Below are 10178 nucleotides of genomic sequence, written 5' to 3'. Positions count from 1 at the left end.
TTGTAAATAGCTTTGTGTCTTGGTTTAATAGAATTTAAAAATGTTAGGAGTTATTACTGATGAGAAAATGGTTAATTTGTTTTAAACAACCTATAACAAGCAATAAAATGATAGACAAATAATTTTACTGTGCAGATGCTGATCAAGATATTAAACTAAACAAATCAATCTCTCAATTACAGGGGCTATTTCTCCTCTATGGATTGATCTGTTAACTCTTCCTTCCTCTTTCCTTATTTATTGCTTCTTCCTTGGGCACATGACATGGGAATTGGGTAAGCTAACCACCTGGTTTCATCTCTGGTTCTATACTGCAACTTCTGCTAGGTGGGAAGGCAGCTTCTTATTTATTGACATAGGAACCTGTGTGTCTGTGAAACTGTCTAAGAACTCTTTGTGTGGGGTAGCACAAAACCAAATTAGTAATAAGGTGCCTGCTGGGTAAAAGTAAGCCCTTCCTATTGCTGTTCAAATAATCAACATATAAAAAATGAAGAAAGGTCTTTCAGATAACTTGGATGTATTTAAACTGTAGAATACAAATCTGTTTTTGTAATTTTAAAAATGAAATATTTTCAAGTTCAAAACTATTATCTTTTTAGTTTTCTGTATTAAGAGTTTGATGATGCTAAGTAGTAAGAATCCAGTTATAGTATTCATAAATAGAAAGTGCCATTGTAACGCTACTGACAAAACAGGAAGCTAAGTGACCGAGTCTTGTTGTCAAGTGACCATTGGAATTCTGTATGCAGCAGATATATTTAATAATTTTATGGGTATTGCAACAAGTATCCATTTTTAATATAACATATGGTTTAGTGTGTATTAAGCACAATTAAAAATTGTGATTATGGTTGTGTTATCATAAAGTAATTTAAGGAATAATAAATAACAACTATTGGTGAGAGTGTCATTATGCTGAAAATAGTTAAATTATTAATGTACATGCATAATTATCAATTAGTTTGAAGAATAAACCCTAATGCCAAGTTTTGAGAAAAATAAATGTCTAGAAATGTAATTTTTTAAATCTGAAAGAGTTTGAAGGCTTGAAAGATAACTAATACCTTCCAAAAGGCAACAATAAATTAGAAATTATTAAATCAATTTAATATTAAATTAGGACCGAATTCAAGCACAAATGCTAATAACCATGATATTAATATGTACTGGGATAATATTTTTACAGATGGGAAAAACTTATCAAGTAAAAGAAACATTTAAAAGAATTCGGAGGTCTAATGATAATTTGAATGAAATGTTACAATTTTTTTTTATATTACACAGAATTACATTTCCATTTTATGTACTTCAATTGCTTAAGAACAATTCCACCACAGAAGCTCTCATATGACTGAACTACATACACATTAAAAAAAATTTTGAGGTAATTTTTTAGGACTGTGAATATACAGATCTTAAACCATTTATGTCAAAGAAATTATCAACACTGGTTTAATAGAGCAGTTTCTCCTAATTAATCTTAATTTGCCATTTTTTTCATCAAGGGAAGTTTAACACGCTTACTGATAAAATCCTGAAAATGTCATTATGCCAAATGTAAACAGCAAAACTGAATTAATTCTGGTCATAAAACAGGCAAAAAATTAGATTTTTTGAGCTACACCTTCAGGAATTAGTAGTTGTGGTCATACTATCATGGGATTAAAGAATATCTTCTTGTTTTTCAGGCAGAACTTAATTTTTTAAGATTAAAATGCATGTGATAGGAAAATTGTAAATGTTATTTGTAAAAATATCTGCCAACAATAATTGCAAAATTAATAAATATTTATGTTAAGTATAATTTTATCACAATATAATTTCAAATACATCTTAATCTATTATAATTAAGTCACCTGAACAGAAAATATAGACACACAGGTATGAAGCAAGCATTATACCTATTAAGAAAACAGTTTAGATTATCTTTAGATTAGCAGTTTATTATTTAGTATCATATCAATATTTCTGTAATTTATACTGTCATTTAATTAAAACCTTTAACTTCTTTCTTGATAGATACACATACAGTACTAATATTTTACATAAGTATACAGAATAAATTTTATTGTATGTAACTTTATACATAATTGATTAATACAACTGATGACAACTATGAAAGTGCAACTTTTATAATATTAATATTCTTGCTATTTATCTGAAAAGGACTCACAATAATTATACATTTAATTAAAAAACTAAGTAGATATATTAACTACATTTAGAAGTGGACGATAGATGACCAAAATGTAAAGTGAAAGTGAAGTTTATTTAGGGTGCTGGAAAGAAAAATTAAAATGTGGTTTGGGGTAAGTTAAGAATAAGATATGAGAATGAACAGAAAAGATGAATGAGAGTGGTTGTAAATATAATATGAGGAAATTTGGAAGAGGAAATCTCAAATTTGAAGATGATGATCATATGTACACGTATAAATATGAATCAATGTAATTTATTCCAGAATCTATAAATATTCATCGGATGAGCAAACCCCTTTTACTAAAACAATAATAAAAACCAAATTAAGTTATTCCAAGTATCTGGTTAGTACCTTAAATAACATATTATGAAAGGCACATCTAAACTTACTAAATCACATAATAACCATTACTTCACAGCACATAGATCTTACTGTAAACTCTTTGTTATCACTGGCTTTTTAAGGCACTAATTTTTACAACCTAAATCAAGTTTCACATTTATTTACATAAATTCTGAAGGTAAAACACAACTTCATCATCAACAATAAAATTGCAGGAGACAAAAAATTGTTTACTTAGAATATTTTTAAAAGATGTTACAATGTTGATAAATGAATAGTTATACATCAGTTAATTATAATATAAACAAATAAAATCAAAATTAAGAAAATAGAATCAGTTTATTTGAATTATTGAACGTCATTACTTTTTTAATATTCACAGTCAATTTAAATGGTTAAAATACTCCAATATAAACATGAAAACCAGTACTCAAGAAGTATTTGGTTTACTAAAATTAATATTCTTTCTTTTTAATAAGAAGGAAAGTAGCTAACTAGTTAAAAATAACATAAGTATTTTAGTTTAAGCAGGCAATTATCTCAAAATATACATGTTTCCCCAAATATTTTACTTTACTCAATTATATGAATAAAATGACAGATTAAAAGATAAAAGGAAAAGTCACATGAGAGAATACTGAAAAACATTTGTTATGCAATTTTCTTTACAAAGTCAGTTCATTAACATCAAATGTGCTTGTTGAACAAACATTATTTTTATTTTGTTTCAATAAATGTAGTTTGTCCAAAAACAAATCTAAGTTTTCAAATAGCTCACAACATATAAACACGTTATTCTACTAGTGGTGCTGCATTGTGGGATTCTTTAAATTAATATTCTATTTCTGGACTCAAAGTGAATTTGTGTTTCATAATTGCAGTGATATTCTGATAAAAAAAAAGAATCTTAAAAAAATGTGTTAGGGAAAATTATTGTTTCAAATAGGGCAAGATGTTTATATAAAATCTGAAAATGTTGCAAGAAGCTTATGGGGAACAAAGTGTGATCCATGAAGTGTAATGAACACTAAAAAATAAATTATTGTTTTGAGACTTTTTGTTTTGACTGAAGCTTTTAGGCTACTTAGCAAGCAACCTACATGTTGGGATTTTTTATTCAGCCTACTGATTCACTTGTGTTGGGTGGTGGTGTGTGTGAACTTATTTATCTGGTAATATTAATATTTTTTTTTATTGAAATTATGTTGTTCATTAAAGGTATGCCCACAAGGATATAACATTATCTAATGAAATATATTTCATTTGGAATTAATGCAATATTTGAGGTAGGATGAATGCTGAATGCTGAAAGGATTCAGTTTCTAGATGATTGAACAATTATCTGGAAATTAAGAAAATGTGTTAAAAGACAGTAGGCGATTCCACAAAATTCATATAAGAATACAAACAGACAATGGAAAAATGTTAGAAATGAGGTATTAACAATGGAGGTCAGCACTTTGAAGGGGATATAGTCAAGTTGCATAACACAAAAAACAATTTTGAAAAATATCTGGTCCCAACCTTGACAAGGCAAATAATACATGTCAGATAAGTTCGACTCATTTACCTCATTTTTATTCCACAGCACCATTTTACACATGCAGATTTAATAAAAGAAGCAGGATCTCTTAATAAATAAAAATTAGAATCCAAATGTCTCAGGTTTAAAAAACTGTTTTGCTCAAGTAACCTTCATAACAAACAAATATTTTACCTTTATTCTTTCCAATAAATGTATGAAATATGAAAAACACAAAATTCAGTTTGACTTGTACAATAACTATGTATCACTTAAAGAATTAAAGAACTAATATATCAGGTCTTTATTTTATCATACGCAACCATTATCAGCAGCTTCAATTAAAACAAAACAAGACTTTCATTAAATGATGATTCACCGAAAACCTAAGTTAATTAATTTATTTTTAAATTATTATGAGAGATGATTGCATCAGTTAAAAATTCAGGAATAAGAAACACGTTCAATAATATTATCCATTAATATCTTTCAACAGCTGTAACATAACAATTTTAAAACAAACATTTCCTAAGAACAATATAAAAAACCTTACAGAAATAAAAGCCTATCCTATATAAAATAGTCTAAATAAATAATAGTAGAATACTACTATTATTAGTAATTATTATTATTATTAGTAATAATCAAAATTAAAATGAAATTTTATTATAACAGATTACGATTAAAATCCACTACAGATCTCTCTCTGTCTATACCTTTTATAAATAATAATATATAAATGTTTCAAATATAAACAATGGGGGATTTATTAATATAAACAATTACACATATGTTGTAATACACATGTTTTCATTTACAAAAGTGTTTATGAATTATCTAAAATATAACACTTAAAAATGTTTTCAAAAACTTTTATTTATATTAATATAAAAAATACTGTGAAATTTTTAAACATGTAACATTTATTTGTTACTAATTCAACTTGGTAATTCTCTGAATATTTCGAACCACTGAAAGATGTTAATCTACTGATACATTTCTCTGTTGTATTGAGCATTCTGTGTTCTGTATTATACAAAAATCTGATAATACAGTCACTGAAATTATTCAACACATCAAAGGCAAATGCACCTCTTCATAAAAGGGGTCAGTAAATTCTGAAAAATAAAATTCTTTATCAGTTTAAAATCTCAAATAAGCCTCTATTGATATTTTACTATCCTTTTTTTTATAAGAATTCATTATTACTTTGTTAACAATTAATACAGGTATGTTTTCTTAATAAACAGTAATAAAATACAACATACACAAATAAAATAAGATAGTTTGGGTAGTTGGTTCTTTTACATGGTAATGTTTGGTTGAATACTCAGGACAAAATACTAAACTGTTTTTTGAGAAATATATTTAAATTGTTAAATTTTTTGACTGTAGTAAAAATTAGGCATCCAATATAAATTATTAAACAATATAAATATTAAAAACTATATTTAGCAATATAATAATTTAAAAAATTGTTAATTAACAGTTAATTTTCAACAGTTTAAAATATACAATATAAATAGGTAAATATTTATTTATTGGTAACTACTGCTTTGAATACACAAAAAAAGAACTTATAAAAGTGATATTCACTAATAATTAAGTCGATAAAAAAAGTTTAGAGAATTATGAAAAGATGTTGTGTTTCATTATTTTAATTAAAAACATAATCAATTTTTATGAATAAATTCAAAATTTTATAAAGTCAAAACCAGAACAAGTAAAATAGATTAAATGTATCTTCAAAATAATGTATAAAGGGAAAACTCAATAACAAAAAAACAATATATTCAAAGGAAAAATTGAAGTAAATTAGGATCTAGGTAAAAGAATGCACATAAAGATTAGAAACAAAACTACGTTAAAAATGTGCCAAACTGATCTGAGTTTGATGCAGAAGACAAGCGATGGTAGAAAATAGAAGAGGGTAAAAAAATTGTCCATATATGATAATCAGATAGCCAAAATTAAAATGAAATATGTGTATTATATTATATACAGTGTGTGTGTGTGTGTGTGTGTGTGTGTGTGTGTGTGTGTGTGTGTGTGTGTGTGTGTGTGTGTGTGTGTGTGTGTGTGTGTGTGTGTGTGTGTGTGTGTGTGTGTGTGCATATGTGTATATGCACACACATATGATGATTTAAATATACCAGGATTTATTAAAATGCATTGTTTAAAGATTTATGAAAATTTACAGGCAATACTGTATAGAAACATAAAGAAATGGAGATTAATCTAAGATTACAAAAAATAATTTTTAAAAAATATCTATCTATATGACATTTGCTTATAAAGACAGTTTACTTATCAACATAGTTGCTTAACATGTTCACTACTAAAAGGACATACAGCTCACATCCTCATTATGACCAGATGGTTGATGACATTACTGAGACACATACGTAGTGGGAGATTAAGCAGCCATGACAGACCAATAAAACATCCATTACTATTCATAGAAAGTATTGTAAAACAAATACACATATACAAGGATTTAAATTTCATTAATTACAGATTTTTTTCAATATCTTAGAAATAATATTTTATAAAAATATAATTATCTTGCATTATTTTTTGTATATTTAGACTTAGGAATTCTGATATATTCGCCTTCATATGAAGCGAAAAAAAAAATTATGACAGTTTTTACTTATTTTATTTAAGTGTATATCTGTTAACTCATAAGAGTGATTTATCCTTATTTAGATTGTTAACATTCCATATTTATTGATAAATAAATGAATAAATACAAAACTAATACTTTTTTAAGAGAAACCTAACGAAAGGCTGGAAATAAAGGATATATTGTAGGACCAGATATTTATGTCTGTACCCTGAGGCTGGTGACATGAGTACAATGTCTACATATTTTATCTCTTTTCTGATACAAGAAAATTAATATAACTGAAATCAGAACACCTCTTTTATTAAGAAACGTATGAATTAGGTAAATAAGAGAAAAAACCAAAGGTAAAGGTTTTTCAATTAATGTTTGCACTTAACATGTAAATAATATGCATTTGATTAATTATTAATCTACAATAAAATTAACTGTTGAATCAGAGGATGTAATGTGAATTAACTAAATAAAACAAAAAACTGAGGCAAGGGATTTTCAATTAAATTTTGTATTGAATGTGTAAATAATATGCATTTGGTTAGTTATTAATCTGAGAATTGAAATATGCAATAAAGTTAACTACAGCATCGGTAAATTAATTTGTACCAATGACAATGATACAATTTATGAAGAAAATTTAATTTCTTTCCAATGGAAATAAAATAAATAATTCTGCTATAAAAAAATACATGTATGTATAACAAAACACAAAAAACAAGGTAGAGAATCTCATTTTGATAATATCAAAAATATGATCTAATTATCTAAGGTTAGGATAGGATTATATGAAGGGTTGGCAATGGATCTACTGCTTGAGAGGGCAAAATGAAAGTCAGGCATCTGTAGACAGTAACTGATGTAGATCAATCTAACATTAAGACTGCCACTCATATACAAGTGGCATTAAATATAATCTATTAATAAAAATTGCTATTAATCAATCAATAAAAATTTCTTTATAAATTTGAGTGGTCTTCAGAAAAAAATTAAATCTATGAGCAAAGTTGATTTGCAATTAAATTCAACACCAAAAGGCACAAGAAAAAATATGCAGGAGCATATGAGAATTGAGAAAATCTTTAAAATTATAATATCAACTTTATATTAGAAGAAGCAAGAAAAACCTAACAATCAAAACAGTTTTACAAACAAAGAAGGCAGTATTTTTACAAAAAGAAAATTAGTTATACAGAGTTGTTTCAGATCCATTTCTTGATTACATTTCAAACATTAATAAACAGTAAGAACCATAATCTGTTACATGCAATAATAAATGCTGTATCCTTTAAAACCAGGGTATTGTGTTTTTTAAGTGTGTTGTGTTTGAACACAATACAGCAATAATGCATATTTGTTCAACATAAACTATTTATAATAAAAGATATCATACCATCAGTGTGATATCAGCTAGTCTTACAACTTAGTACTTTCATCAAATAAAATCACTTTTTTCTAAAATTATGAATAATAGATAATAAAATGAACAGAATTCATATGAATGTAATAAAGAGAGAACATTAGAATAAATAAATTTGTATAAACAAAAAAAAAAATTCTTTATTCTTTCATGTATATTCTCAGAAAGAAAACAGAAAAGAAGTGGAAGTGGCATAGGAAATGAACTGATTTTGTAACGTACTTCATATCATTTAAAAGAGTGAACCAATGAACAATATATAATTGGTAAAAATCTTGCACATTTTAGTGCAGTTTGTTATGCTTTGCCCATGAGGTTGGTGATGAAAATATTTCAACTTCTGAAAAAAAAAACCAAGCCAAATTCTGTAAATATATCTTAAGTTACTGAAGGTGGTCACAAGAGCAACTGAAAATGTTTAGAAGTAAGTTATTAAAACACTGTATTTATCAAATTTAATTCAATATGTTTTCTCAAACGTTTGTGGTTTTAAATACTTTTAATGCATCCCAGTTTGAACAAACAAGACTACATGAATCTTTGTTTTAAACTGAATTTTATATGTGTCTACAGAAATACATTTTGTCATGAGAAGTTCTAAGACTTTTAAGTTAAAAAATATTCATAAAAAAATTTAAAAAAAACTAGTGATAAAAATATAGAACAAATTTGTGAAAAATTTGCTAACTCTATCAGAAAAGTTAACAAACTTTTGTAAGATTAGCATATTATGATTTTGACTTGATAAATTAAAATATCTTTTTAATATATAAGTAGATATTTAATAAGCAATTTGTATAAAAAAACCACTACATTTTTACTTCTGTGCAAATACTAATTGACAATTTTTAATATATTATCGTAACATATTTTATACAAGTTACTGTACACATTAAGAACTGTTAGGTAGAAATACAAATAAATTAATTAAAAGTTACAGAATTCTTTCTATTTAACAATAAATTTAACTAAAAATATATTTTTATTAATAAAAAAAATATATTTTATTAAAAATTATTTTACAAAAAGTTAATATACCACTAATCAATGGAATGTTGCACAATAATATAAGCTGACTTTTTTAACAGTCATATATATTTATTTATATATACACACATATTTGGTAACCACTATAGTTCTTATATACTAGTTTCTATATCAAATTAGTAAGCTAAAATTTAAAAATTAATAAAGCTATTTTCTAAAACTGATATTTTTTTATGTTATAATTTTGCAATATCTTTTTTTTATGTTCAATACAATATGATGTACTGACACCAGAACATATAAAATACTGGTTACTTAACAAATTATACTCTATTTTTAAATTAAAATAGTATAATCATTTTTTACAAATTACTAAATAATTGAATTAGATATATTATACATGTTCTTTTATTACAGCATAAATGCCATAATTAAATTCACCTAGTTGTTTAATATTCAATAATTATTTTATTAAACATAAATAGATATTAAATATATTTTAATGCTTATCAAGAGATCAGGCAACAGGCACCACCAAACAATTAAAAAAAAAAAATGAATCAAAGTGTTTAATATTATTCAATTTATTTAATAAATTATTGTTACTTCAAATTTATTAATAATTATTTTATTAGATATATTTCTGATTTACCCACTTCAAATATCATTACCCTGGCTGTCAATAATAATTATTTATTACATTATAATTTCCTTTTTTTACATATATCCTACAGCAAGCTAATTATTAAGTTGTTCACTAACTAATGTTAGGACCTGTTTATAGTGATTTTGATTTATAAAATGGAGCAAAGTATGTTCAAAAGAAAAAAACATATACCATTATAGGATTTGTTTAGTTGATATGTATATATAGATACTTCTTTTTTTTTTCTTTAGATAAATGAATTAGTCTTACATGGTTCCATTTTAAATGGATAAGCACAAAAACAATAAAGGATATAATATGTATATATACAGGAGTTTGTGGAATAATAATAATAATAATAATAATTAGAAGGCCATGAAATGACTGCACAGCTGAAGCAGGCAAGGACCTACATATCAGAAATTGGAGTGCAATGGC

This window comes from Lycorma delicatula, chromosome 1, assembly GCF_047948215.1.
Source record: "Lycorma delicatula isolate Av1 chromosome 1, ASM4794821v1, whole genome shotgun sequence".
In the NCBI taxonomy this organism is placed as follows: Eukaryota; Metazoa; Arthropoda; class Insecta; order Hemiptera; family Fulgoridae; genus Lycorma; species Lycorma delicatula.
The sequence above is the reverse complement of the archived record's forward strand: the minus strand, read 5'-3'. Positions refer to the sequence as shown.